The following is a 15,822-nucleotide window of genomic DNA, read 5'->3' as shown; positions in this document are numbered from 1 at the left end:
GCAAGGGAGACTCCACTCTGGGCAACCTGTTCCAGTGCACAGTCACCTTCACAGTAAAGAAGTTCTTCCTCATATTCAGGTGGAACTTCCTGTGCATCAGTTTCTACACATTGCCTCTTGTCCTGTTGCTTGGCACGACTGAGAGGAGCCTGGCTCCATTCTCTTGACATCCTCCCTTCAGATACTGATAGACACTGATGAGGTCCCCTTCGCAGTTGTCTCCTCAAGGCTGAACAGGCCCAACTTCCCCAGCCTTTCCTTGTAAGAGAGACGTTCCAGTCTCCCAATTATCCTCAATGCCCTGGGAGGTGGGAACCAGGGGAAAGAGTGCCCTTCCAGGCTATGTCCTGCTCACCATGTCCCTGTCCTCACCCCCCATCACCTCAGTGGACAGTGCCTGCTGTTAGCAGGGCAGACAAGGTTTTTATAGAGGTTCCTCAACTCTATTCCAACCTGTGTTAACCTTCATCAGTTGAGAGGAGAACAGGTTACAACCCCCAGTGACTTCCTACATTTTGCACAGCCTGAGAAAGAAGAGGCTGATGAAGAGGAGTAGGTCGATGAAGGAGAAAGATAGCTCCTGGGATACCTGTCCAACAAAACATTTTGTGAGACAGAACCTTGGGGGAGGGGATCTGCGGGTCTGTGTTACCCCTTCCCTCTACAGAAGTAAAATCTCACTGCAGACCTGAAAGGATCATTTCCCTCTAGTGATATAGGGCCTAAAGAGCACATTTTCCTTCCACTTTTAAGCTTTGTTCTGAAGAAATATGGGCTGCTGAGCGAAGATGATAGTTGAACTGACTTCTCCACTGAGATTTATAAACCTCCCTTATGAAACATTTATATGAAACACTTCATAATCCACCAGTCCTGCCAATTTACCAGAATTGGAAAGAAGGATTTTCCTTCTAGGTGAACACAGCCAAAGACATTCCACACATCTGCCATCAACACATGTATGAGCAATCTCCACAACAGAGGTAACAAGAATATTTTTGTTTTGTGCAGTTCTTCATAACCTGTAGTCATTCTTCATTACATGAGGTTCTTAAGTATTTTAACTAAACTAGTGTGAAACTTGTGTTTCACAATAACCTCTGCTAGCATCCTCCTCTGATAAATACAGTACACTCCTTTCCTTGCTTTCTTCTGATATTGGGATTTAAACAAAGAAAAACTCAATAAAGTTTACACATTTCCACATGGTTTCATGTAACAACATTAGTTTCATATGTTTTGGTACATCACAAAGGTTTAGATACACTCATCGTCCATGTATTCAGATTTTTGAGTTTTGAGTTTAAACTGAAACACCAAGTGAGAAGAATTTTTCATGGCCACAGGTTTTTACTGCAAATGCTATTATGCAGCTTGGTTCTGCCTCCTGGGTACCATAAGCAATAATAAGTTGGGTTTTTTTCAAATGGCCAGAAGATGTCAAGTAATGCAAGAACACTAAGTTTGGGGCCTTGGGGAATGTATTTTCCCCTTTATCTATTTTATTGCTTTTGCTCACCAAATGCAATACCATGACAATACTATTCATCTTACTGTGGAGTCTTAAGATCTTTGGATGGATTCTGTCATGTCAGCTCAGAATTTCACAAGTGAGTAGAAAGGTGAACACTGACCAGTGTGCAGGTTCTTCAGGGCACACAGCTGACAATGCCCTTTTTTTCGAGCCACTAGTCAATATTTTGAATCTCCTTGATAACACGGCCCTCAAATCTTTCAAACTTGAAACAAAAATATTGTTTCTCCCTTGGTGTTTTTGCTGACATTTATCAATGTTGTTTTGATGGAAAAACTACTTATCCACTTGTTTTACTCAGCGCTTTTCCTTAGGACAGCATAGTAGAACAAGTGTTCACTGTTATTGGTGACAGAAAGCACTCAGTGGTTAAACTTCTCAGCCAGCTGGGGCCAGGGAGTCCAAGCCAGGATTTCCCTTCACATACATTTTATTTTTTGTTCCTCCATAAGTAACAATTTCTGTCACACATTTATCACTCATTCTTTAATTGGATTATTGTTTTATTCTTATGCTAAGTATATTCTCAAACTCCATATTTCATGAGGTCGTGACCTATTTCCTGAGGCTGTCATTTTGTGTCTGAAATTTTCAGTAAGGAAATCAGAATCTTCGGATGTCTTCTGTTCTATTTAGTAGATATTAGCTAAGAAAGCTGTCAAAGGTGAGCAAGTATGCTTCTTTAAACAAGAACAGATATATCAGCTTGCTTCAGAATGTGCCTTCCTTGTGCTCTGGCCTCTGTGATTTGGAAAAGTATGTGTTTGAAATGAGAAATTACAATTTTTATAGAAATAGCAGTGGATGTGTGTGTGGGGGGGTTATTCTTCTAACATTCTCCAGAGTTCTCAAAACTGTGAAATTCTTAGTGTAACAGATTGGAAATAGGTCTGTCCTAAAACTATGAACTCCATGGTGCTTCAGGATCTTATATTCATTCTTGATAGTGACCTTTCTAATGCTTGTTATCATCCCTTTTTTTTTTTTTGTAGATTAGGGAGTTCTTATTTATATTAGACAATCCTAATTAAAAAATACTTGAAAGCTGCTACAGAGCCAAGCAATGCTATATGAAAAAGATTGAATGCAGAAATCCAGAAGAAATTATCTACAGGTAATTAACCAAGTCACAGTAGGATGCGACCAGATGGAATTAAATCAATTTCAAGACATTTTTATTTTTCCAAGGATCAGTATCTTTCTGTTGTGTTGAATAATTCTTCAGCTACGTAAGTGTGCCTTCCTTTTAGATAGTATTCCCCCTTTAACTTTAAAATTCCTGGTACCCTTGGAAGGAAGCAGTTGCTCAGGTGACCTTCGTGCTGTGCAGCCCCAGAGCTGTGAAGAGGAGTCACGAACAGGGCCTGCACTGTGACAGTGCACCTGAGAGGCAGACCTATAAGAGTAGCCAGCTTTAACACCCACACCATGAGGGCCAAAGGATATGTTTATTCACAGCAGACTGGTATCCAGCCAAAGAGGGGACTGGGCAGGTGCAATTCTGAAATTACTACATCACATTTAGGAAGTGTGGTCCAAAGAGCGAGGTGCAAGCTTCGATTCAATTCCCAGGTCTACCACATGCTTCGTGTATGACCTTGGGCAAAGGACTGTAAATCCAAGCCATCAGATTTCAACAGAGAGGTGTTTAAATACCTGTGAAAGTCTGAATTTTAATTATATTGTGCCTCCATTTCCCATCTGCTGAATCAGTAGCAGTATCACTTTCCTACCTTGAGCTGAACTGTGAATGGCTTAGATACTGGGAAAGCAAGAGGTAAGAGCACCTGAGGAAAGAAATTACAAGTGAAGCCATTTCCTGACTGCTTCTTGAGACTGAGCTCCTGTATGCAATCCCTTAGAAGAACTGAACTAATTTTTGAGCGTTTTCCTCACTACTACTTAACTTCCAGCCTTTCTTTCACAGGATGCACAGAAATGTAACATGTTGAGACATATTCCACTAAGTAAATCTGATTAAAATTGACCAACATTTTGAAAATTATTGGGGAAGGTAAGGCACATAGGTGGTGCATAAATGCCTAAGTCTTGTTCCTTTAGAGAAAAGGAAAACCAACTTATTGCTTTCACCAAAGGAACAGGTAGTTAAGCAAGTCAATATAAATATATCGCTGGAAGTGTAGCTGTGCTAGTTAATCTCAACCTGGTGGGGTTAAATGTGGCTGGCAGCAATCCCTTTGAAAGGTACCTGGAGCAGAACTGACTTGTAATCAGGTAATTTATATGTTAAAACATGTCTCAAACATCAAATATAAACATTCCACAAGAGCAACAGATAACTTCAAAGTACACGTGCAAGATGTCGGTCCAGACAGAACCATTCGAAGGACTAGAAGAGATTATGAGAGAAGCCTCTAACATGTCTATGAGTAATACAGCAACAGGTGGAGGTAAAACTATAACAATATCTCCTTTGCTTTGTTTTCAGCAAAGCAATGACAGAGTTTTGAAATGCAATCTGAGAAGAACTTGCTTTGAAACTGTGCCATTACAGCCTCCTGGATAAAACCATTTGCATTGGTTTTGGCTCTTTTCAAAACACAGGAGAAAAAAAATCAATGCTCATTTTAAATAGCAAAGGATGAAACCATTTAGCTTTTTCAAACCTTATGACAAGTAATATAAAGAATAAAATGGAAGGCCTAAGTAGCTCTGGTAAAACTTTAATTTATTTTTTTGTAGCTAAATTTATCATACATTTCCCAAGTGTCATTCACGTGAGTTTGTTTGATATCATTGGCATTCAACTGCATTCTGCGGATATTTTTTGGATTTTCTCCCTGTTATCAGCTACATGTGGGATTGAAATTTCTTAGTAGCACAAGTATGGTGAAAGATGCCTTATTTAATTCTACTGTGCAAGAGGACAAGCTGCTTAATGGTTATGCAGTGAAACCCTACATCTCCCAGGGGTGGGGATTCTGGATTCCATTACATCTCTGTTTTGGGTACTGCAGAGGGAGTGCAGAAGGCAGCTCAGATGAAGCTGGGAAGTGAGGAAATGTGGGCTATTGCTCAGTCCAGTTCCGATGGCAAAGTCAGAGTTACAAAAACCCAGAGGCTGTTGGCCCTGACGTAGTGGACTTAGGGAGTACGGACTCTGGAGGGCTACAGAACTAGGTTTTGCTCTGTATCATGAAAATTTATCTTTATAAAGCCCATATTCTCACACTGCGTCCATATGGCCGATTTGCAAAATAGGTAATAGGTTGATCTCTTCTTTTTGCTTGGCACGTGCCATGGTTTAACCCCAGCCAGCAAGTACCACACAGCCGCTCGCTCACTCGCCCCACCTCAGCAGGGAGGAGAATCATAACAAAAAAGTAAACCTCATGGATTGAGATAATAGCAGTTTAATGATTAAAATAAAATACTATGGTATTATTACTACTACTACTACTAGTAGCAAAAAAGAGAGAGAGGACTAAAACTCAAGACAAACAAGTGATGCATGGCATAGTTGCTCACCACCCGCTGACTGATGCCCAGCCTGTCCCCAAACAGCAATCAGCAGCTCCTGGACAACTCCCCTCAGTTTGTTTTCTGAACATAATATTCTATGGTATGGATTATCCATTTGGCAAGTTCAGATCAGCTGTCCTGGCTGTGTGCTTCCCCAGCTTCTTGTGCACCTGCTTGCTGGCAGAGCATGAGTATATGAAAAGTCCTTGATTTAGAGTAAACACCACTTAGCAACAACTAAAACATCAGTGTGTTATCAACATTATTCTCATACTAAATCCAAAACACAACACTGTGCCAGCTACTAGGGAGAAAATTAACTCAATCGCAGCCAAAACCAGGACAGCATGAATGTAGGAATTCGGGACTTTCCTAGAAGAATCAGAGGTTTCCAGGCTGTGGCAATTTTGAGTATTTGTAGTTTTCTTCCTGTAGACATGGGATCCCAAACTGCACTGATTCAAAAGCCTGTGTACATTACCATTTTGTCACCAGCATCACAAAACCAAAATTTTCCCCCTAGAATCTGTCACATGGATGGGATCTTAGCAGTGCCCCTTCACTGTCACTAACATACTGACTGACAGTGTTGCATTTGCAGTGTATTCAGAGACATAGATTTCTTCTGTCAATTTAAACATGAAAACTGGAATTCTTCTCACTTGAATTTGTCCAAAGTTAGGAGTAGGGAGAGGCTCACTCTTTAGAAGTACCTGTCTTCAGAAGGATGAGTTACCATCTGAACATACCTGTCTTTCTCTGTCAGCTACAGAAGGAGCTTAGATCCAGAGCTTGTACAAGAGGCCAAATGTTGAGGTGGCTGATCTAAGGTAAGAGAATGAATCTAAGCTTGAAAAAATGACCAGTGGTATTTCAATTACGTTAATATTCTGAAAATGCAAGGACTGTGTCAGCTTTATTAACACTAATATTTAGGTGATTTTGCATTCAGCACCAAGAATATTGTCCTTTATAAGAAGGTGGCACTGTGGGCTCTTCATTTACTGAGACAGCCTTCTTCCCAGTTTATATATAGAAAGAATATATGGAAATCTTTGTGGGAACAGAAATTCTAATATTATTTTAATGATCACTCTTATAATAGTCACAGGGAACTGGGAATCAATTATCTCAGAAACGACTGAGGGACGGGTCTCATTGATGCACCGTATAGATAATCACAGCTCTGTCACGGATTCTTCAGTAGCAATCAATTACCAAATACATTTGCTATAAAATGTCTTTATCGAGATTTCAAGACAGAGCAAAACACCTTATATTTCGTCTGTGTGAAGAACATTATCAGTGACTATCTTAATGTAATTACTATTTTTATTAGTCCTTCCAGTATTTTATGGACTTTTTATGCATTAGTTGAATTTATCACAGACGATCTCTTAATCCCAGCATTGGCAGTTCATGCAGTCTATGCCTTATAATAGTCCAATACTGAAAACAGGATGTACGTGGCAGATTTTCAGCACAGATATTTCTAATGAGACAGTCCTTGCTGTCCTGCTTCTTAACAAAGCAGTTCTGAAGATCTGCACTAAATTTTCACATAGGTAGAACTAACAGAAAAACAGACAAACCCACACAGCCACAGAATGGGTCAGGTTGGAAGGACCACAGTGGATCATCTGGTCACACCTCCTTGCTCACACAGGGTCATCCTAGAGCACATGGCACAGGATTGTGTACTTGAATATTTTCAACAATATTTCCACAACCTTTCTGGGCAATCTGTTCCAGCACGCGGTCACCTGCACAGTGAAGTTTTCCTCATGTTCAGGTGGAACTTCCTGTGCATCAATTTCTGCTCATTTTGTCTTCTCCTATTGCTTGGCACCACTCAAAGAAGATTTGGTACCAAACTGAAATAGGGATTCAGTCTTCTGGTGACTTCAGTAGACAGACTTACCTCTGACCCTCAAGAGGGGTTTGAATTGGTATCTGTGTCAGGGAGATACTACAGTATGCAGAGTGCCCTTCAGCTGTATGATCCTGAAGACTGTTCTCCTGTGTGTGCCCTTATGACTGGAAAAGGACAGCATGAAGATTATTTATGAGGAGGACAGCAGTAGAAATTTAAATATCAAATGTTTTCTAAAGAGAGAGGAAGATACAGTCTCTCTCCCAAAGAGTCTAAATAGTGAGAAAAAAACAAAGACAGACAAAAATATGTGTAACATGTGGACAAGGCATCAGATCACATTATTAGTAACTAGAATATACTGCATTTTTCTTCCATCCTCTTCCTTACACTTTCCATTATTCTTATCATCATATTCTGCTTATATTTCAGGGGTCCAGTGCAGGACCTCATGTATGTGTGTAGTTCAGTCAACTAAGAATAAATTAAAAGATAAACGAACGTACTCAACTTTTCTTACGCCTCATACAAAGTGTAATTTCTTGGCAAAATTTAAATAGAAAGAGGGCAGATGCTTTTTGAACGTGGCCAGAAAAAAAGATTTAATTTGGGGAACACTGTGAGAGCAAACAATAGGCCTCTGTGGAGAAGGACGTAAAGAAGTAGGTAAAACTGGAGAAATTATGATCTGACACGATAGTAAATCAGCCAAAAGGAAAAAGTTTAATTGGTCCTTGGAGTTGATCACAACCTGTGATTCAGGAGAAAGCATGAAGCCTGTGGAAAACAACAAAGAGGAGTTATCTTTTAAGAGGCCAAGATCGATAATAGTCTGACTAAAATAAGAGTTAAGGAACATAAATTCTCCAGCTGTACTTTGAATGGCCTGACGGAAGTGTTTGTGAGGAGTGAGGAGGTTGTAACAACTTGTGTAAGAGTAACACTGCAGGATGCCACCGATTAAGAGGAGTGGGGTAAAGAGGTGAAAATGTGTGCTAGTCTTTGGGTGCAGCATCAAGATTCTGTTCCGCAGCGAGACTCCTTGGTTATAAGTGACCCTGGATAATTCTGGTTTTTTGATGCTCTGGCTTTCAAACTTACGAAACATCACAAATGTAGAACTTCATTTTTACCATTACTTCAGTGGATCTTCACTGCAGCAGCGTAAGATCTTTTTCTTTTCTTAATAAAAGGAAATATGATTAGAACACAATTACAAAAGAATAAGCAAAATGAAACACCGTGAATGAGGAACAGCACTCCGCGGTGGTTTTTTAAATTTGATTTTTTTCTCAAATTGGCTGAATTGCCAGCTGGTAGTTCTCATTTAACAAAAATATTGAGATGGGGTTTGGTGGAATAGAGTTCCTTCCCTAAGCTTGTTCAGCAAATTATTTTAATAACTATATTTTTGAAGCTGTAATAATCCCTGAATGCCCATAACAGTTATTATCCTCATTATCATAATAATTTTTGTTGCTATAGAGATCTATATTGAAGGCATAATTTCTAAAATCATAGTGGTCATTCCTACAGTAAGTTCAGAGACTTTTTTCCACTTAACAGTCATAAGTATAGCTGTGTGTTTTTTGGTATTTGAAACCCCAGCTGACACTGGAGATATCACTGCAGAGTAGAAGAGTAATACAGCAATACAAATAGGAATTGATTAAGTGTTCTGTGCAAAAAAGCTGAGGACAGGGAGGCAATGCCTCTTAAACATCAAGATTCAAAGTTACTGTTCTGTTCTCTTTTTTCCCTTTGTTGTCGTTCACTATTACTCTCGTGGCAGAGTACTGAGGACTGATGTGGTTGGAGTCCTGCACTGAAAGATAATCACAGCTCTGGAGGGTTATAGGATAAATAGACGTGATGTTTACATTTTACATTGGGGGACTCTTAGGACTTATGCAGGACGATAGAGCACTCAATGGTCACTGATACTAAGAGCTCCTCAGTCTACAGCATTCATTTCGTTGCCGTGTGTTGGCATCACAGCATCCTTCAGGCTCGCTCAGCCCCAAAGCCCAGCAGTCAATCTGCAATAGAGAGCCCAGCAGTCAATTAGCCCAGCAACTAAGAAGATCCATCGAACAACACCATCGATGATTGGGTTTGCATCTTTTTAAATCCTTTAAAACAAATGTCAGTATTTGCCAGAAGCAAGAATGCCAGTCAGACAAATTGCCATGTTTGGTGTAACAAGTCATGTGTTTCTTTCCACATGAAGAGTGAAAAAAGCTCAAATTGGACTGATAGCGAAGAAAGCTCAAAGTGGACCAACGATAGCAGCAGATATTTGTGTGCGGGTTTGGCGGTGGTTTACAGGGTCACAGCTTTCATCTTGACCTGTCCAGCTTCTCAACCGATGCCAGAAATCCTTGGCAGGCTCTCCTCTTGCCAATTCACTTGAAAGCTACTATGATGGGGCTGCAACCTGGACAGCCCTGTGAGACAATGGTGACAAATAATGTCCTGAGCCCAGACGAGAGAGCGCGATAAGCCTCCTCAGGCTTCCTGCCTCACACAGTTAACCGTTCAGTTAGAGTGTTTTTTCTATACATATGTTTCTTAGTATGAACCATCAACTGTGGGGAAAAAACCCGTTCCTGAAGCATCTCCTGAGTGCCCGCCTGTCGCCACCATCCCACAGGAGGGAGAGCTCCGGGGAGAGCCCATCCCGCCGCCAGGGGGCGCCACAGCCCCGGGCTGGCTCCGGCCGCGTCCGTCGCCATCGCGACGGGGCCGGGCCGGGGCGGCGCGGCCGCCAGGGGGCGCTGCCGGGGCGGGGGGGCGGCCACGGAGCTGCGCGGGGACCCGATCCCGGCCCGGCCCGGCCCGTCCCAGCCCATTCCATCCGACCCGCGCCATGGGCAGCTCCCTGCGGAAGAGCCAGGCGGTGCGGCAGGCGCCCGGCGGCGCGCACCCGGAGCGGCGGCGCCTGGCAGGTAGGCGGGCGGGCGGGCGGCGGGCTCCTGCCTGGCAGCGCCTCGCACCTGGAGGGCTCCGGGCGCGGCGGGGCGGGGGGGCGGGCGGAGAAACTGGCTCCGGCTTCCCGGAGAAACACTCGAGAGGGTTCCCTCTCTTGCTGCCCCCTCCTTCCGCTGCAGAACAACTTTGTTGTGCCTTCAGCAGGGGTGACCGGCGGTCCGACCGCCGGTGCTGGTTACCTGTGCCCAAATACAGCCTGGCTGTCTCTTGACTGGCTTTATTTGAGGCCAGCGGGGCTGCGCAGGCTGTGCCATAGTCCTGCTTACGGGATGCAGGGAGCGGGGCCCTGGCCCTGGGAAGATGCAGGGAACAGGACCCTGGCCCTGGGGAGTGCGGGCAAACAGTGCTGGGTGAGGGTCCCTAGCACACACTGTGGCCTGAAGGGAGCCTGTGCTGGGGACCTGGAGTTAGACGGGAGCTAATGACCCTCTCTCTGGTCCATGGAGATGTTTTCTGCCTACCAGGATTGAGGCATGTTCCCACGACGGTATTGGGGAAATTTGTGTTTCAGCTGTCTGATTTGTCCCTCTTGTGAGTCAGAATTTCAGCCTGAGATCCTCCTTGGACATAGCATTTACCATGCTCTCACTGGGTCTATAAAAATCTGAGGAAAGAAGATAAATAATGGGCTCGAAGTAATGAATGCCAGAAAATGAACCGATGCTTACATCTGGCACTGAACAGCAGTTCTGCTTAAATGAAAAAGCACTCTTAGGATGTAGTACTTCATTGAGCATCTACTACTGAAGGAGTTTTTTCAGCTCCACCAAATCCTTGGGCAAGGGCACTGTTTTTAAAGATGTGCAATGATTGAGAACATTGACACTAAAACACCTTGGGAGTTTTAAGGTATTATATAATATTTTAAGTCTTATTATGCATATGGAAATTGTCAGATACTTGGCAAACAAAGAATAAAGATGCCTGTGCGGAAGAATTTGCGTAAGGCACAACAGGAGCTGGCAAATACAAAGATGGGGTTTATAGCAGTTAAAACTCTTTAGATAGGCTTATTGTTATGGCTCTATATTGCTTAGTGTCTTTCAATTATACCAACACAAAATCCTCCAATCTGAGTCAAAAGCCTGGCATTGGAAGCACTGGATGTTCCTTGATCCTAAGAAGAAGGACTAGAAAAAAAAAAGAGGAAACTCTCAAACCACTGTCAGGAAAGTCCAGTTGCCCTAGTACTTTCAGAACAGTGCAGTGACCTGATACCAGTTAGGGTTAACCCCCAACAGTTCCCTTACCTAATGCTGCCAATACCATGTTATGATTTAGAAATACCCAGTTTAGTTTTAAATCAGATACTGAAAGCTATGCAGGTGTGGTAGCACAGAGTCTGGGACAGAGTAAACTGCTGTGGAGTTATACCCAAACCTGGTTCCTCTGGCCAACAATATATCCGCTGACACAAACTCAGAAATTAAGCCTGCATCTTAACAAGCTTTTTCAGCCTTGTGAAGCTGACTCACTTAGGGTAAATGACTTAAAAGAACATATTGTTTGAGCTTTGGCTTATATACTCTGCTGTATCTTTGGTTTTTCAATTTAAGACATTCTGCTGCCTGTTCTACAACTCTGGCAGCATCTTAAAGTAATTCTCCAGGAAGGTTAGTTTAAAATGTGAAATCAAGGTTTATATTTCAGCATGAAGGCAGCTTTGCTTCTGGGATAGTTGCACACAAGTGGATTATTATCTGAAACCCAACATCCATTTCCCCAAGGAACACATCAAAGTTTTTAATGTCCACCAATGACAAGAGGTAAGGGAAGTTGTGGGTGCTGTTTAAGAGGTTAAATAGAAGATTAAAACAAAAAAAATTACAGAAATGTGAATAATTTACTTTAAAATGGAAACATAATTCAAATAAGCTAATTACTCATTGTTTAACTGACTCTAAAACACAAGCAATCTATAATTAACCCCTTTCTATAGTTAGTCATAACCAGCAGTAGGGTGTTTTAATATCTCCATACATCCCTTGGACAAAGTATATCTAAACTTATGTGTGTTGTAGGAGGATGAAATTGGGCCATTGGTAGCTGTAAGAGTTTCTTAATGGCTCTCTGGATTTTTTCCCACCCTTCCATAATTTTTTCAGTGACAATAATAAATTTAGTTATTAATTCACTGTAAGATCTGAAGATGTTTTAAAAAATAAACAGTGGGAAACTGGCAATGAGCAAAACTGGCAAGAAAAATGGTGGCTAGCACAGGAAAAAGTAAAAATGTTAAGATAAAGTGCTTAAATATGGTTTGCATAAGGTAGCTATTAAATACATTCTCTTGTCCTTAGCTTGTGCTTTCAAAAAGGTTATTCTCAGTCTTCAAATACCATTCAGTTTACTTCAACAACTGAGTTTTACACGTGCAGTGTTTATGGCATTTTGTGGATATAAAGGTATGAAAATTGGAAATAACTCAGAAGAGAGTGCTTTTCCTGATTTTTTTGTTAATTTGTCTCCACATCTTTTTAGCTTTCTGTATTATAAACAGGAATTTTATTGCGGAAAGGATTAAGGACAAAATTCAGAGCTATACAATAAGGGTCTAAACTTACACATCGCAGAATTAAGGCAGCCTGAATTGCAGCTTTTGCTTTATAAAATATATTGTTTGTTTCTGTTGGACTGTACCTTGGTGTAGCCTCAAGTGCTGCTTTTTTTCTCCCAGACCCTCATGCTAGTTGAATTTTGTGAGCAGCTGTGTTTCAGTTCAGTTTGACTTTGACATAAGTTGAAGTTGCTCAGCTTCTTTTAGGACTGGGCACTCAGGACACAGCACACACTCACTGGTGGGCCTGGAAAGTTACAGTAGATGTGGAATGAAATTTGGGCTGGATTCTACAAAGGGAATTAATAAAGTAGTGTTAAAATAATTGTTCCTCATTGTTAGTGCTAATCTGAGAGCCCCTGAATGCAGCATAACTGTTAGATGGAATAACAGGGGATCCACTTTGGTGGTCCTAGTTCTGTGCTGGAGTACAAACAGCAACAGTGATTAAGTTGCATTGACATTTACATGTGGTGAGTGTCTGAGTAATGAGGCCCCAAATATTTTACTTTTGCAGTATTTCCTGGAAATGCATTGCCCATATAATTTACGTGTGAGCTGCTCAGGTAACAATAACAGATGTGTCATAGAACTCTTTATGGAGAAGAGTAGAGTAGACTCAAATGCTTAATGTGGCTTAATGCCCAGGTACTTCCTCTGCCCTTGTTAATAGTTATGCCATCCCCTTGATTTCCGCTGTGAACGGAAACAGTGTTTGGCCCTCAACAATGTATGGTACTTGTCTCCTTTTTTCCAGTCCTTTTTTGTGGTTTCCCTATTTTCAAAACTCTACTGCTTGTTCCTATCTGGAAGTTATTTCTTCATGAAGCCCATCTTGGACACCCTTTGGTAGGGTACCTTGTTATTGTTTTGATTGTGCCTGTAGAAAACAAACCAAATACCAGATAGAATCATGCACATTATGCCAAATTGGTAACTTATTATCCTTTTTCTTTATCACTGCTATCTCCTCAGAATGTTCTATCCTCGATGTCTTGCCTGTTTTTGGTACCTGCCTGTTGCAATGCAACTGCCTTCCAGTTTGTAGTATCTCGACTCATTTTTTTCCAGTGCTTGGTTATTTTTTCCCCATTCCTACTTTTCAGTACCTTCCATTTTGAATGTGGTGTCACATTGTAGGTCTTCCTCACAGAACCCGATTATATTTGATGGTCTCTCTCTTTCCTTATCTTCAGTTTGGTTTTACCCTCTATTTTTCTTCCAAAAAGCTCACAGCTGTTACTTTTCTTAGCACATTGCCTTTTCTATCTGTACCATTTTTGCCTTGTACTACTGAATATGTAGTTGGACTCATTTATGGTAAATCCTGCCGAGTTGTGTGACCTCCTGTAATTTTTTGGCTCTTACCACCCTATCTGACCCAGCACTTTCATTTGCATAAAAGAGATATAAATGTAAAAGGAGGAAGTAAGTAAAGCATGCAAATACTTTTATTTCCATAGAAAATAATGGTAGGTTAGTCTAGTCATAGTTTTTCTTAAGAATCTGCTAATGAACTGGTTTTGCATGGTGAACTGAGATAGCGCCTCATTTAATCTTCTGTTCTACCGAAGTTGCCTGTTTTGCTTGTTGAGTCAGCTGCTCGGTGAAAAAAGTGCTGTTTGACATGGTCACCTCACCTGTGTCCTGGCCTTGCATCCCCAGTAGAGTGAAAAGGAAACTCTCCACTTCCCTATCTCCTCCGCTGTATGCACAGCCTGACACAAAGCAAGCACGTCTCTGTAATTCTGGCTTTCAAGTGTAACGTGTTTGTTGTTTTACACCCATCTTTCACAACCGTTTCCAGCCAGAGCTTTGTCAGAGCCTATGTGCATCAGATTGGTTATGTCATATCACTTAGTTGGCAAGAGAGTTTGCAGGGCAGTGACCTGTTAGACTGTGCTGCTTCACTCACCTCACAGAAATGCTGTGTCATTGCTTGCTGGGCTGCTACAAGAAGGATTAAATTGTTCTGCCCAAGGCCTTTTGTTTTTCAAAGACAAGAAACTTTGATTACTCTGAATTACAATAAGTGGGGTTTCTTTCCCCCACCTCTTAAAAAAGAAAAAAAAAATCACAGTTTTTTGAGCCAAGTATCTAAGTACTTTCCATCGTATAGTATAGTACCTCCTTAAACTACATGCCCTTTCTGGGAGATCACCTACAAAAACCTTTTTTTCCTTTAACCATGTTCACTTTTAATACTGGCTCTTTTGACAATTAAACTGATTTCGTATGAGCTGCTTTCCACCATATTTTTTATGTTCTCCATGACTCAAATGCAAGCTTGATTACAAAGAGGTGTGTGGGATTGAATTAAATGGCTTTAGTTGTGGTAGAGACAATAAAGGCATGGCCGGGGGCAGTAGGGATAATGAATGGTACCAGCACCTGGGAGATCCTGTTCCAGCCCTGCTGAGTACTGTTTTACCTCTCTGTGCCTCAGGTACCACACTTGAATAAGCGTGGCTGGTGATGCTTCCTCCTCCTGTCAGAGAGTTGTTTATTTACTGACCAGGAAAAAAAAAAAGGGTAGCATGAGAGTATTAATCAGAGTTTGTGGGAGCCACAGGTTTGTGTTGGCCACAGGAATTTCAAGAAGAAAAGTCAGGAAGCTCAGCCTTTTCAGGTCATCCCAAATAAAGGGTGAGCCAGTATGGATGGCGCTGTGAGCATGATACACCTACAGGTAGTCATACCAGAAATCAGCTTCCTTTGATTTGATTTGGATTAGACAAAGCTTTATACTAATATGGGTAAATCCAAAAGCAACAGTGAATAGACAAAAATCTGTATTAAAATTACCAGTATTATAAGATTATATTTTCCATAATGATTGCATATAAATCATTAAATGAGATGTTGTAGCTTTTAGCACAGTTCCAGGGGCAGAGAAGCTTTATCTTAAGTTTTTAAAAGTGTAGTTAATTTAGTTCACAATGAAATAAAGTGGAAGATGGAAGTGGTCAAAAATACATAGTTAATTTAGGATTGCTTTTCTTTTACTGAGGCAGACATAATCTGAAATTTACCGTTTTAAAATTTATATAGCTTGTTCTGTTAGAGCTAACAGAGTTTGTATTGGAGATGTCCTAGAAATACTTGAGGCCAGCACGTGATGTTATGCTCACAGAAAACATCCCTGTTTGTGCTAATTAGAACAACCTGGCTAATTCCTGTATGGTTTACTGTAAACAATTACATAAGAAATGAGGAATGGCTGAAGACTTTCAAGGGCAAGTACCCACTGTCTGATACTGCTAAGGACTTTGGTGTCAGAGAGCACTACTGAGAAAGTGTGTGAGAAAGTCCAGGTCTTGTTGGAGTGGGGTTTAAAGTCCCAAAATTATTATAGCAGAAACGTCTTCCAGGGCTTTTCATAAA

At 41.3% G+C, this 15,822-nt stretch overlaps 1 protein-coding gene across 3 annotated transcripts in view; it reads left to right on the top strand.

The window, feature by feature from the left end:
- Positions 1-219: 219 nt before the first annotated feature.
- Positions 220-15,822, top strand: part of TXNRD1 (thioredoxin reductase 1) — a 48,032-nt gene continuing 32,429 nt past the window's right edge. The window contains exons 1-3 of one of the 3 annotated variants that reach the window (XM_027680443.1): positions 220-983; positions 2,527-2,648; positions 5,790-5,847. The gene's annotated coding sequence lies outside the window, so the exon portion shown is untranslated. Of the gene's footprint in view, positions 984-2,526; positions 2,649-3,441; positions 3,770-5,789; positions 5,848-9,806; positions 9,839-15,822 lie in introns of those variants that run through there. The other 2 variants (XM_027680444.1, XM_027680447.1) reach the window with 2 other exon arrangements.

Source organism: Neopelma chrysocephalum, unplaced genomic scaffold, assembly GCF_003984885.1.
Source record: "Neopelma chrysocephalum unplaced genomic scaffold, ASM398488v2 Primary Assembly neopelma1_59, whole genome shotgun sequence".
NCBI classification, from domain to species: Eukaryota; Metazoa; Chordata; class Aves; order Passeriformes; family Pipridae; genus Neopelma; species Neopelma chrysocephalum.
This window is presented reverse-complemented; position numbering and strand designations above follow the sequence as displayed.